Here is a 15,101-nt window from a genome sequence, read left to right as displayed (position 1 = left end):
TTTTCATCTAATAGACCAAGGAAGAATCAAATTGAGCCAAAAGCAGAACAAATGTACAAATAAGTCAATAACAACAATAACATCTGGATGAAAAAGCATTTTCTGTAAAATGATAACATGACTGAAATTGTAATTGTACAACAGACCATTTGTCTGACTTTGTATGCTAAGGTTGTATGCTGCTTTTTAAGTAACTGTATTTAATCTTTCAATGAACAAGATCGATTTGCAGGAAGTGCCCTTTAAATTATTTGACTGAAATATCTGTTGAATTGGATCAGAGCAGGCTGATTCATGCTGAAATTTAGACCGAGCTTAGACAAAAGCATGCTTCCCACAGGGACAGGTGAGCAAACAGCACTTAGAAAACAAGTTGTTTTACATTATATATATATTCAGAGATCCATAACCACATCACAAACATATATACACACACCAGCCCTGATGAAGGCCTGTGGCCGCAACGCGTTGGCTTGGTTTTAATTTGTTTGGCCATGCTGCAATAAAGGCTTTTTAAAATCATCTTCCTACTCTGAGTGCCTCAGTTCCCGCTACCACCCAGTATTTGGATCCTCACACTGAAGAGCACCAGAGGTAGAGACAAGAGACAAAGACAATTGATATCCATGCAGCACTCCATGCAAGTTTTTTGATTATATACACACACATTACATACACATACTCAATGCAAAGCTATTTGTCTCCACTGCAACTTTTTTTCTGAAAATGTCCCTTGTAAGACCGAACCAAACAGCACTGCAAGCAAAAATAAACTTAGCCGCTAAGGTGAGCAGACATGTTGTAGTTACCACTGAGAGCTTAACGGCACAATGCAAATAAGCTTTCACACAATAACAGACGACCCGCATCTCCCTGCTAGGCAGCCGAGATTCAATATCGGAGGACAAGGAGTGCTGCGTCCCCAGGCCCTCCTTGTAAAGTGGCCCATAAATCAAGAACCCTGTTGAGAGCCAGTCTCTGCGGGTCTGGTCCAGCAGGGGGGAAACAGAGCCACGCTCTGGCTGAGGGGAGGGCACATCAGTGACCCCTTCAGCTGTGATGCAAAGGATATCTTAGCTGCATACAATTATAACCAACATTAGCCAAGGGATTGGCTTATTACTGGAATTGTTATGTTTGAATATGGATGATGCCAGAGCTCAAGGGCTTCAGCAATGCATGTAACTGAACCAAATCAAACTGTATATACTTACTAATGCTGGTCTTAAATATCAAAGCTCTCACAACGTATTACATGCTTGAGTACTCGACAAAAAAGGTAATCATGGGAAATTATATAAATTAATTTACTGTAACAGTTGCACGAGTGTTGCTGAAATTGCCTAAATGAAACTAAAATAGAAAAGATTTAAAAAGTAAGAGCAACAAAGGGATGTGAAAAATATCAATGTTAAAGAGGCATGTCTGTTGCAATAATTATTATTGTGTATGGTTTTTATTGTCTATGACTGGTATAATACCTGTCTCGTAATGTTTCTCCAGCAAAAGTTCAACATATTAAAAACTCATTATTTTACTTAGTCATAAATCTCACTTTGCATCTTATTATTATCATCACTGACGGTTGTTCTATCATGTTATATTGATAAACACATTTTAAAATAGTTCAGAATTGCATTGCTGGACTTAAAAAAAGAGGTGATGCTATTGTCTCATTTCCAATGACAGGAAGTAGGGAGTCATTTTAGGCCCTGTGTGTCAGTGTGAATTGTTCTAATGAAGTGCACCAGGCCCATCTTTTACTAGACGCACAAAGAGATATATGTATAAGATCATCTGTAAATAATAAGTCGCCCCCGGACTCATGTCTGGTGGGTAATGACAAATGAAGAAGTGTTAATGAAGCACCCCTTGACTTCACTTACTATTAATCCCTTGATGTAGTTGTTCTATTTAAGGTCCCACGTCTGGCACAGAGGGGAGAATCAGGTGCAAACACTGTCAGGAATCCTACTGAGTGTATCCATGTATGCACTCATACTGTATGCAAATAGGCTGTGTCCATGGTTGCTGCTGTATATACATGTATAAAAAATACTTTAAAGCCCTTGTGGACACAAAGGAGTCCATTGAATAACCTTAGTATCTCAACAGAAGACACTTGAAACACCAGTCAAAGTGTGAGTGAAGATTTGCTGTGTTGATCGTGGTTTGATAAGCTCTGAGTAGTGTCTCTTTGTGCCATTATCTTGTAAATGCATTAGCTTGTACAATAATCTAGACTACGTCTTGTTTTCCTCTGCCAACTGGATTTTATGTTATTTTTCATCTCCTCACCAACGTATGGAATGTCACAACAAAGCCTTCATGAATGAGTAAGCACAGATCCGATGAAGAGAGGAGGGGAAATGGGAGGAAAAATTGCTCATTTTGCTTCCCCTGGCATGCAATTTCCATCCTCTATCCACATCTCTCTAAAAGCTATCTAAAACACATCAGGTTCATCTTTCTAGGCTGGATGGGCCTCAGAGGATCACCTCCAGACATGGCACGATGACAGTGGGGCTGAAAAGAAAGGATGAAAATGATAATTCTGTCCTCTTGCTTAAAGCAATGGGCTTCTTGTTCTACTGCTGATTAAAACGTAAAAAAAAAAAATCAAACGTTCATTTTATACGTCACTTGCCCCTAGGAAAGAAAAATATTGTATATTGAGGTAATTGATCATTCCTCTGATGGCTGTTTCATCAGAGGAAGTGCAACATGAGTATTTCATCGCCTCTTTTTTCATTTTTAGATGTGTTACAATTGACCAGCACAACGTTTCAGCTCCGGGGCAACCACACTGTGGCTGACCCTGAGTCCTTTTATTTTCTGCTTTAACAAATGTGAAAATAAATGCTTTTAAATTGCATTTGATTCTGCTCAACTTGATGTTCTCACACATACATATGCATGCACAGAATGGCTTGCATCTGTTTTTCAAGAGCAATGTAAAGAGACAGTTGGAAATTATGCCATTGCCATCCTTTTTTATGTGGCATTAAGTGTTGCTCTGTTCAGATTAAAATGCTATTACAAATAGAGAGTAAATAAAGCTCGTATAGCAGCAGCAGACGCTCAGTTGAGCCCAGCTCAGCTCAGTTCACATTCATACATGAAGGCATTCAGATCAAGGTCTAAAAACTAAGTGGCCCATGAAAATAATTAGCAAGAAGGAGCATTCTTTTTGATACCTCTCTGCTGAATAATACCATGAAAGCTCAGTGAGAGCTCGTCAGCCACACAGTGAATAGAGGGCGGATTTGAAGGCCCTTTACTGTAGTTTTCCATACAACCTGGTCTCCCATCAACAAGCAATCGCTGTTTGTATGTTCTCTGAGAGGGACACAAGGGTAGAGTTCCTAGCCTCTGCACAATTAGAGGACAGAGAGTGTGTCTGTGTTTATCTGATCTGATATAACATACATAATGGTTATTGAATTGTGTATGTCATCTGTTATGGACTGCTCGGCACGGCGGGTGAAGCCTTGTTGGATTTCATCATAGTGGTGATGACAAGCTTTGGCCTTAAATCAAAATATGGTATACAGATGCAATAATTTAGTTTTTGGCTATGTGGATAAATGTGCATTATGATATACTGTATATCATCCCGTTTTCTGATCATGGCAATATGCAGGAAGGACATGATACATTTTCTGCAGGATGAGTTAAAAATGGTTTATGGGAGCCTATTTTTGGCAAATTGGTAAAGTTAAATGTCATAAATCAAAGTAAGCTGTCACACACTGATACAAAAATCCAACAATGGCTTAAAGCAGTCGTGCAACATTAGCTATGATGGTCTCATCCTAGTTAGAATAAGTCTGATTGTATATGAAAAGGTTTGTCCATACAGTAGCCTAAGGGGTATAAAGTTATACCACTTCAAACCTCTGAAGAATTCTTTAAAATGAGATAACTGAGAAAATAAGAAAGGGCTACTTGGCTGCAGTAACCTGCTACCTGCTGTGATGGGTGTCACAATGAGACTTTTTTGTCTGGTGAGCATTTGAAAAGAAACAATGAAGGTTTCCCTCTGTAATCTGGCACCTACACTGAGCCATAACAATGACTGGAACAGCTGAAATTATTAGTTGAGATGAGTCTGAAAATGCATGGAGAGATTGAAATTGTGATAATCACCACCAGTAGTCCTGATTCAGCTTTGTAAGGGCAAGGTGGCATGCTCAGACATATTGTAATCTGCCTGATCTACTATACTTGTCAATTCATGACATGATGGCTGCAACAAAAATAAGATCAGATCAATGCCAAGTGATTGCAAGGGAAAATGGAACAAGGCATGTGGAAAGAGGAATCTCATCTTCACGGGAATTGGATTTTCAAAAGATTTAACTGTGAGTGCGTCTGTTATGCATGTAGTCCACAGCTTCTAATACTCAGATTCAGAGTCAATACATCTGCACAGCAGGGCCATGCAGGAAGGAAAGGTGCTAAAGCTGAAGTACTCAATTTATGATATTTGCACACAAACACATGACCACACACATATACGTCAACACACAAGCTGGATCACCTATCACTATTTCCATTTCCCCTCCAGTCTTACTTATGTAATTTAACAGCTATGATTAAGGTGCCCCCCTCTCAACTTCCTCTCCAACATTCTTTCTCACAAATCCTCATCAATTGCTCCAATCATTCCTCACAGAGAGCCAATACTCCACAGCGAGACAACTCTTATTTCCACCACATTAATGAACTCTTTCATTTGAAAGCCTTTGACGGCCCGCCCCTTGATTGCAAAGCCAAGGCCAATAGGCCTTGGTGACAGCTCCTTGAAAATTAAAAGTATCAATCAGGACAGGAAAGGAAAAAGGTTGTAATGTCTTTGGATCATTCTGTCTACCAGAGAAAGCACTGTAGCTGAACAGAGTCAACTGCTGTTTGCAAATGATTGTCATGGTTTGTTTTGGTGAGACAGGTGGTGTTGTCTCATAAAACAGGAATAAAAGATTGAATGTCTGTTATTAGGAGTAAAGTGGCAGCTGATCAGTTTCTATGGTTTGTGATATTGTAACGCCACAATTAACAAGCATCTTGTTGTACAAGTTGCCACTCTGTGGAAACTTGTGGAAATTCAATCACAGGGTTTAAGCAATTGAAGCATACAAATATGCTGTCAATGTTAAAATACGTTTTACTGTGATCAAGTATTGAAAATGATACTTGAACGTCATTGGTGCATTTAGATTCTCTCTTTAAAGCTACACTTAATTCATCAGAGAGCAGAGGAGGAATTCAATGCCGCTGGGTAAACTTGACCAGCATAAAAAATGTGCCAATGCTGGATGACATAATCTCTGTCTAAATCAATTTCTGTGTGAGAGCACTCGACTCAGCTCAATATGTAGCTGCAGGGCTTGCGTTAAGTGGCCACTGCCACTTACCTATTAATTCATGTGCTGTGTTGCTCCTGTGGCAAAGCTTAACCCAAGATGTTGGAGATGAATAAAGATAGCATTAAAGAAACATCATAAACCGAGAAGAAACCACCTAAAGCACAACATGTCAAGAAGAAACTGCAGTGGAAAGATTGAGTGCAGAGCATGGTGCAGGTTGTTTTTTGGAGCAGCTGAACAGCTGAGAAAATGTTACCATTAACAAAATTAGAAAATCATATGTGATTAATGAGGTGATGGTTGAGTGTGAAGCCTGCGTTGCATGTAAGCCTCAGGCTTAGAGGAGAAATGGTAAGAAGCAACTTACAATGCTACAATACCTCTGGCAACTCTTGTCTGTAGTGGAAGAGAATAGGGGATAGTTTTATATTTGACAAGCTGGCATCTGCTCTAACTTTACATCAGTATCACTTCCTGATTCCCAAATATGTCTAAGTGGCAAAGCCCAGTCTGGTCAGAGCCAGAGTGGAGCTCCAGCATCCATCTGGACAATCATAAGCCATCATCCATCCAAGCAGGGGAGAGAGGCAGGGGAGAGGAGAGGAAATACTAGCAAATAGGAGCGGCACAGAGAGAGCTGACTTGCCAAGCAATCACTCAGCAGAAATAATTTGAAATAACTAAGCCCGGGTTCTTCTCGCCTCCTCTGCCACACAGGCGCGCTTTGAGTGCATGTGATGCGCACATGTGCACCAATTCGCAAAACACCCACGGACGCATGCACGTAGGCGCGCACTCCTACAGGGGCACATACACAGGAACACACATTTTAGAGTCACACATACTGCTGACGCACCAGCAAATGCGCACGTTACACGGTTAGCGCCAAGAAGAAAAAAACAAGGCTTAAAATTAACAGTTCGTATCACTGACACTAACTGCTCTGTTTAGATAGTTGGGTTTCACTAAAGAATACAGACGACTTCAGCAGTCCACTTCCACTGTCGTACTGCAGCCGCGAGCAGTTCCACTGAGGAGGCTCTGTCCGCAACTAAAGCATAAAGATCGCATGGGATTCATGCGTAACTGAGGGGAAACATGCTCGCTCCAAATGCGCATTTAAGTGCCGCATATAAGGAGATCGTGGATCCGTTTGTGAAAGCGCTTTGATAAATCTATGCATATGAAATCTCAGCGCCATCCAAATGAATCGAAGAAAAAAAAAAAGATTTCAAATGTCCACAAAAGACCGCATCAGCATCTAAGCAACTTTGAGAACCTTAGGATGAAAGAATGAATTGAACTTACCCTCAAGCAGTTTCCCAATGATAGCGTACACTCTGCTGTCACTTCTGATAGCCCCACAGCATCACGGTGTATCAGAATCTGTTTTGGTCTACAGAGTAAAGCAGTAACGTTTTAAAAACAAGGAATCCCAGTTTTGAGATAGTCCACTTGTCCAGAAACGCAGCGTCTATCCCCAAATTACATATTGCCAGCCTGGACTGGCACAAATCAGATCACTAAAGAAAAAAGAAACACCTGCAGCCGGTCACTTTCAAACAGTAGGAGAGACGAAAATGCAGAAAATCATGTCAGTGATTAGGGGGGCGGTCGACACAATCAATGGAGGGCAATATCAGAGGAAGCAATTAGTCTGATTATCCTATTAAATCAGTTGCTGAGCCGCTCACAGCCACACAGCACCGGCAGGTGAGCACCGCTTTAAGCAGGACTACACGAGCGCAAATTTCCAAAGTGATGTGCAGGAAAAAGACACATCGGATGCTCTCTCTCTCTCTCTCTCTCTCTCTCTCTCTCCCTCCCTCTCTCGGAGTGCCGCTGTGTCAACGAGATGCGTCGAGTGCGCACAGGTTCACCAAGATAGCACAGGACATGAGGAGATTTGCCATCAAAATAAGAGCACACACCAGAGAATAGCGCGGCAGAACTTCAAACGCTCCTCATAGCGTTTAATCTGAATGTGATATGTCGCTTTAGTTTCAAGTAGGCTACGTCCTGCAGACCATAATGTGTTTCTCATTACAGTGATCATATCGAGATATCACATATTCTAGCCGAAACTATTGATTACATCCGGCTCATTGGTTAGTATTTGGCATTACAGCCTTACGGCTCTTATTTTGAAAAAAACACCGGAGGCGTTGTTTCGTTATTCTGTCAGACTTGACCGTGCCACCACTATGAACGCGTCCTATCAGACCTGCGTTCCTCTGGAGTCTTCATCCTCTGCATGGCGCACTGGCTGAAACCTTCCCGACAGGCGCCCTTGAGGAAACTCATCCTCATTATGCACCTGTTTCCAGAGATAAATTCGCAATGTGGGAATTATTTTTAGAGGCTTACTTAGTGCTGAATGGAGCACATGGGCCGACAAGCAATGCAGTGAAGCTCCAGTCTGAGGAAAGACGCACTGCCGCCCAATGGAAATAACAGAAAAGGGTTTGAAATGCACTGTAAAACAATCCTCTCGATGACAAGTCTCTTGAGTCTAAGCATTATCCATAAAAGAGGAAGAATATAACATGATCAAGACAACCAATAAAAGTATACATGCGGAATAATATTTATGTAGCTTTTCTGTGATCATAAAGCTAAGGAAGCTGAATGTCTTCATTTGATGAGACAAGACAAACTTATTACATTTAGGTTACATTATCATTGTGTGTGAAGTAGTAGAGCTGTTTTCTTGCAAAGTCACTGTGATCATGAGGAATCAAAGCTTGTTATGAGCAGACCACTAAATTATTTATAATAATTAATAATCATACAACACATTAATTACATGCCTGTTTATACAGTTGTCAGTTGAGCTAATTCTTCTTTGCATCAACATGTTGATATTTGTGAAAGATGACAAATCAATTCATCCAGTTGAGATTGAAGACGCATGACAAGAGATTATTTATTGTAACTGTGCAGAAGCAAATCGTCTGCAGGGATCCAGTGTGATACCATGTGTTGAGGAATAATCTGAAAGAGCCAACAAAAAACCCCTTAACTTATGTCCTGAGACAGACCTTCATCTTCAACTGAAAATGGTCCAAATATTCCGGTCCATTACCACAAAATTAGATATTTTTTTCCTTGTCTACTTGTGGGAAGTTTTGGAAGGCAATCTTGTTTTCATTACACTGATAAAATACAAAAGCACCGATTTCAGCTGCACGCACAAACAGGTCTTTTTTGAGAAATGTACAAAACCAGCCTCTCAATGGACTTTACATTATAGGCAGTATATCCACATCTGACTCTGTATTCATTCCACTGTATCAATATTAATCATCACTGTTTTTTTGTTCAATATTCACTACACACAGAGATGAATGTGACAAGTCCACTGAAAAGTCTGAAAGGATTTCAATCTGCACAGCTCAGGTATTAACAGTATTTATGAGTAACCAAGGACTCATACCCAACAGGCTAGAGACAAACCTCTCAGTCACTAAAGATGATAAATGGACAGTAAGGCCGCTTGGCTTCTCATTGAACTGCAAAGGTGTGGTACAGATTAAGGACTTATATGTAAGCGGGCCTCGCTGTAGGCCAGCCAGGCCGTCAAAAAGGGGCTCGTTTGATTTCCCCCTCACTGGGCTACCCCTGTCAAGACTTTGGCCTCTGGCACTGGGTTTCTGTGAGGTGAATTTCGATGAGGGGAGGGCTTTGAGGAGGAGAATAACCACCCTCCTTGGACTGAAAATGTGCACTTGTGAGCTTTCTTTGTCATACACTGACCCTGATGTGAATAGATGTTCCTTAATGAGCAAAGAAGTGGACAAACAGGGCATTGATTCCCCCGTCTATCAGACGTTGTCGTCTGCAAATGGCCTCAACTCAATCAACTAGTTAGTGTGCAACTTTGAGGACAACTGTCTCATCAGGGTTGATTGTTTGACTTTCTGCTTGTCTGCTTTTCTATCTCTGATGCACGGTATGTAAAAACTGAGCAGCCCCTGGTAGGTTTTGGATTGCTTAAGCATGCTCCAACAGAGGCTAATGGTTTTCTGCAACACTTTCAAATCCAATCTTAAAGCTTTAAAACATCATCACCAAGCTCAAAACAAGGCTGCTTTCTAACGTTCTTCAATCTGACAGTTTAGGAGTATACATTTCCACTTGAAAACACAAGTAGGATGGTTTCTACTGTTCCAATTAAAAGTGACACGGCCTCTGATGTACTGGGTGGAAAACATGTCACATTGCTTACAAAACAATTAAATACATAAAAGTTAAAACTCAGTTTATGAAACTTGCATTTAAAAGAAAAAAAGGATCATAAACAGTTTTTGAAGCATTTACATTTTCATTTGAACCATTAATTTGAAGATTAATTTTGTCTTGTGGAGATGTAGCCCTTTTGGAATTAAGTCTTATAAAGTAAAAATGGTGTCTCCTTGACTCGATCAAGTAAAACCTTTGGAATCAAACACTATGCAGCAACAGAGAAGTAGGAAATCTCAGCCAGATCTAGAAGCAGAATAAGTTGAAAGGACAAAGTGAGGCTGGTGTTTATGTAAATGTGTAGCGTGTGAAGTTGTTCTCCCTGAAGTGGTGGAAAGATGATGATATGTGGAGAAATGTTTTTAAAGCATCTTATTTAATGACTCAAATGAATACTAAACAGCAGGCTGGGGGTTTCAAAACATCTGCAGGACTGAAACAATGTTTGATTACATGTGACTATACCTTATGAAAAGCATTACTGATGCAACCCTGCTTAAGAAATCACAGACAACATCCAGGCATGCTGACAGGAGGAGCAGAGGATAAACTGTGCTGTGATATTGATAATTAGCAAGATACGTCAAAAACACACCAGTAAAAGATTAATAATGAATATGATCTTCATTTCTAATCAGCTGCATCATGGCCAAAGCTATTCTTAAACACCAACTGTACTGCAGTACAGTAAAGGTGGTCTGTACAGTAACTGACAATCATGACTCATCATCACATTGCCACAGAGTCCAACACCAGATACATTCAAACATCAAACTGTGAAAAGGTCATCGAGATCACAGCTCTACCTTCCCACTGTTTCTTTTTGTTCTGTCATTCTTTCCATATTTTCCTGTATTTCTTTGCTGTTAAAGACAGTAATTCCACTGACATCTTGAAGAAAAATTGACAACCTATCACCTTTGCTGCTTTTATAGGACAAACATGTAGCAGTGTGTGACACTGATTGCTGTAAACAAATCAATTGTTTGTTTTTAAAACACATTACGCGAGTAATTATTCAGTAATTGTACTAAGAAAACTGCTAGAGCAATTATTTGTATGATTCAAACATCATTTTCTATTTGACAATTTAATAATTATTTCAGATGCATCCATTTTCTTTTTGATGATGAGAAAAAAGCCACTGCAGCAAACCATACAAGGCACAACCGTATGTTGCTGCCCTGCTTCCTCGCCTGAATATCTCAACCTCATTTGGACTGGGAGTGATAATCAGACATCACTTTGTGAGATGGACTGTTTTCTGAGAAGGCTACAGATTTAATTGGGGTAATGAGGTCACTGGAGGAAGCCTTGAAGCCCCTCTCCAATTACTGCCTACCAAACATAGACAACCAAACAGCAAAGAGCAAAACGCATTTTAACATGACAAAGTTATTACAGTGTACCACACAGATTAACAAAGCGTGACCCTTCCCATTAAGCCAATAATACATGTTTTAATTTGTTCTTGTGCATGAATAACGATACTGAATGCAACGTGAACAAAAAAGGTGGTCATTTTCATGACACCTTTTACAGAGGACGAGCTGAACATGAAAGATTGCATTGTCATGATCTGCTAATTGCAGCTTGTATGATTAATAGAAAACAAATTTAAGTGAATAATTTCTGACAATAACAGGACACAGTGTCTGTTACAGGCCTATTGTATGTGTGTATGTGTTTTTGGAGTGATGTCATCACAATGTTGATGCATAATTTACACTTCATTTCCAATTCAGTTCAGCTCCTTAGAGAGAACTTAATGGGATATAACTTGATGTAAGTTTCAGTGTGATAAACACAGAGTCCACAGTGCTCCTGCTGAGGTATGTGTTTTGGACATTAATGTGTAGCACTGTTCAGTTCTAAAATGTTTACAGAGATGCCATACTGTATGTGAGCCGCCCTACACTAGTAAGCAAATACAAGTAAGTGATTCTCATCAGTCTACTGAGGCCTCTTGATGTGACAGCAGTCTAGTTCACTTCCAGTTTGTTGCACACAGATCATTCTAAGTACTGTCGAGGCACCAAGTGGCCAGTATACTCTGTTTTTCTACATTATGTCTCTTTCAGCATGTGAGGGAAAGCAACACATCGGGTGTTACCAAGTCACAATGAACCCCTGCTGCACCAAACAAAGCGGGATGAAACAATTTGTGCATGATGGAGGTTGATTTCTCTGACAGTGGAAATCTCTGTGTCATTTCAGCTGTGGGAGTCCATTATTCTGTACAGCATGATACATTTGACTGGGGAGCAAAGCATTCATATGAACACTTTTTTTTTTGTTCAGGCTTGCTGACTGTCTTGGCTGAATATGTTGGTCTGATTTCTGTTATGCTGAGCTGTGTTGCAAGCACCTTAAAAATACAGTAGTGGTAAAGACACACATTCATTGGTCTGTAACAGAATCCCACCTGCCCCTATTTTTCCGAACAGTCTTCTTTGCAGCGTTATGTAAGTAAGAAAAGGTCACTGAACCAACTACCTGCGTTCCGAAAATAAATACTTGCATGCTCTGGCGGAGGTATGTCTGGCAGATATTTTTATAGCCCTCGTGGCCTACATCTGACAGCTCAAATGGTAATTCTTGTCAGGGAGCCACTACTTACTCTAAATGTGGTTTTATTTTCGTGTGCCTAGGAAATTTTGGGTGAAATGCCCTGGACTTGAACTGCACCAAATAACCACACCTGAAAATGCAAATCTCTTCAGAGTAAACTGCAGCAAGGATCACAAGGGGGGGGGGGTATAATTCAAGCCAAACATTTTTAAAAAAAGCAGTTTTATGGGTATAAAGCAACAAAATGATGACAGCAATAACTCTTGCACATGCATATAAACTCTTGTACAACAAAATGTACCAACTCATATTTTGCTTTTCTTACCGTTTCCTCATGGGTATGGATGTATATTTTTCTGAACTTGCAGAAACTTTAAACTTGTTTTACCAAACATACTGTATACCCCAGACGAGTGTTGTGAAAGTTCACATTTGAAAAGAACAAGTTTTAAATTTTGAACTTAGCTCACAGCTTCCAAAATGAACTAGTTTACGTTTATCTATGACATTAAATCTATTTTTTCAATTAATATTAATTTTGCACTTAAATAATGTGTTATATTTCTATGAAAATGGAAAAAAAGAGGAGCGAATAAGATATACAGTGTGTGGAAATACCTGGTGGACACAATTTACATAAAAATGTGACTTTTTTTCTATCAGTCTTCACTTGTTTGTTCAAAAAACTGCTTCAAACTGTCTTCAGCAGGAGTACGCACTGTACCGCAGCAACAGACTATTGATGCTGGGCTGTGTCCATGGAGACACGATGCCATGCTCTGTGCCGTAAGACTGTCATAAAATGAGAGTGACGTTCACGTTCATCATTTGTAAACTGATTCCTTCAGTTCACGATCACAAAAATACTGCTCATTGAACACGTTCATGCTTGACACTGCCACAGACTCCAACGTGACTTGTACAAGCTGAGGTACACTTTTAATTGGGCTGCACAAACCTAGTGATACTACTTCTAAGTCAAATAGGACGTTTGCATCACAGATCAAACCAATGAAAACAAACTTGAGTATTGGCAGACTGCCGCTCAGCCCCAAAACACTATGTGTATCCCACCCACCACAAAACCAGTCTCTGCATAGCGACATGAAAGGTCTTCCAGTTGTTGAGAAAAAGATGCTGTGCTTAGCTGGGAAGTGATGAAAGCACTTTCTCTGACTGAAAGTGTTTGAAGCTCTCTCGACAGCTTTTTACTTTCTACAGAAGTGTACAAGCTTCAGAGTAAAGACATGGAGCAAAGAGTGCAAGTAGGAAGAGCTACCTTGCTAACCTAAGAAAAAGGCTTAAAGGGGGAAGTGTGCTAAAGCACTGGCCTTTAAGTCAACCACATTAGCCATGTTAAATGATTGTGGTCAGCAGTATAACCTTCTCCATACCTTTTCCATTTCAGCCACCTATAAATATTGAAATAAAATCAAATTAAAAAGTGTCGCATGTCAATATTTTGCAAATGTGTCCAATATGAAAATCTGTCTGGAAAGTTGAACAAACTGTCCTATGTATTTCACGAATACATTAAAAATTAATTTTCTGTCAGAGACGCTTGATAAAACAGTCACTGTATGTCGCTCCAAAACAAATTTTGCTTATGCAGAGAAGTTGCATATAAATGAAATTCACAGAAGTTTGCAGCCCTCTAATCATATTTTGATGATGTAGCTCAAGAAGAAAATTAGGCCCTACATATATATGCACCAGGGAGGGAGGAATGAATACCACAATATCTGAGGGAATGTGCTTAACATCATTATTCAAAGACTATGTTCAGCTTGACGTTATGTTTAATCCTGCACAGCTACAGTGCACACTGAATCCCAAATTTCTGTGCTGTCTGAAAATACAGTCTCTGTGGACTCCTTCAGATCATTTTAAAATCAAAGTATGTTAAGTATAAGACAGGATGCACATTTTCCACACTGCCTAATTACAGAGAATTTAACAACAGAGTCAGTAGAGTGTAAGAATCGTTAGGTGAACAACACCTCAACCTGTTGCCAATAACAGTTTGTTTGACCAGTTTTATTCTAAAAGCTTTAATAACCGATTTGGAAAGAATATTACTCTGTAGAATCTATCTGTTGAAATTCTCATTTAGCCTTTAGCTACTTTACCTGATCTACTTGGCTGGTGCTTAGTCTTTCTGAAAGAGAAATCATTTTTATTGTATTTTAGCATCTAAAAGCAGTATTCTAGGGGCCCTGTATACTGTAGCTTAGTGGGCTGAGCAGGTGCCCCATATGCAGATGTCGTTCCCCCTCTCTCTGACTCCTCACTTCCTGTCTCTCTCAACTATCCTATCAGTTAAAGACAAAAAGCCCCAAAAGTATACTTGAAAAAAAAAAAAAAAAGACAGTAGTAGAAAGCAGTATTTTACAGTTTGTTAAAGAATAAATGATAAGAAAAGAAAATACTGAATAATATTTTTAATTTTTCTTTAAGCTCCTTTAATTTTTCTTTGTACCGTTCTACCTCTACCATCAAAACCAAAACCGCATGGTCTGTCTTGAACTGCATCATGTCTTGATCAACCCCACTGTGACTCATTTTAATAATTTCCTAGAAATAAGTTAAAGTGTTTCTGAAACAAGTACAAGAAACGAACAATTACGACTGAATGAGGTTAAATGAACTTGATGAAGGACATGTCATAAATTATTACTTCTGTTATATGGGTCACAATCTTCAAAGCCAATCATTTCTGGCATTTGTGTGTACAATGGAATGTGAATGCACCAGGTCTGATCCTGCCACAGTGTCCTGGATGTTTCCCTGAAATGTTGTTTAGAGGGTAATTGAGTGATGTGAATAATAAGTAATTCCTGGTGTGTTCTGCTTGGCTTTGTAGTGGTAACCAGGTGCCCCAAGCCTTGCACTTTGATTTATGAATGATGCATCAAGAGG

General features: G+C 39.7%; 1 protein-coding gene across 3 annotated transcripts in view; it reads right to left on the bottom strand.

The window, feature by feature from the left end:
- Positions 1-15,101, bottom strand: part of LOC146990694 (interleukin-1 receptor accessory protein-like 1) — a 248,447-nt gene that overhangs the window by 204,754 nt on the left and 28,592 nt on the right. For 2 of the 3 annotated variants that reach the window (XM_085797390.1, XM_085797373.1), the window contains exon 1: positions 6,678-7,187. The exons of the other annotated variant lie outside the window; for it this stretch is intronic. The gene's annotated coding sequence lies outside the window, so the exon portion shown is untranslated. Of the gene's footprint in view, positions 1-6,677; positions 7,188-15,101 lie in introns of those variants that run through there. 3 annotated transcript variants of the gene reach the window in all.

The sequence above is a fragment of the Trachurus japonicus genome, chromosome 2, assembly GCF_045865225.1.
Source record: "Trachurus japonicus isolate A0001 chromosome 2, Traja_1.0".
NCBI lineage: Eukaryota > Metazoa > Chordata > Actinopteri > Carangiformes > Carangidae > Trachurus > Trachurus japonicus.
Note: the sequence above shows the minus strand (reverse complement) of the source record. Positions and strands in the feature narration are given on the sequence as shown.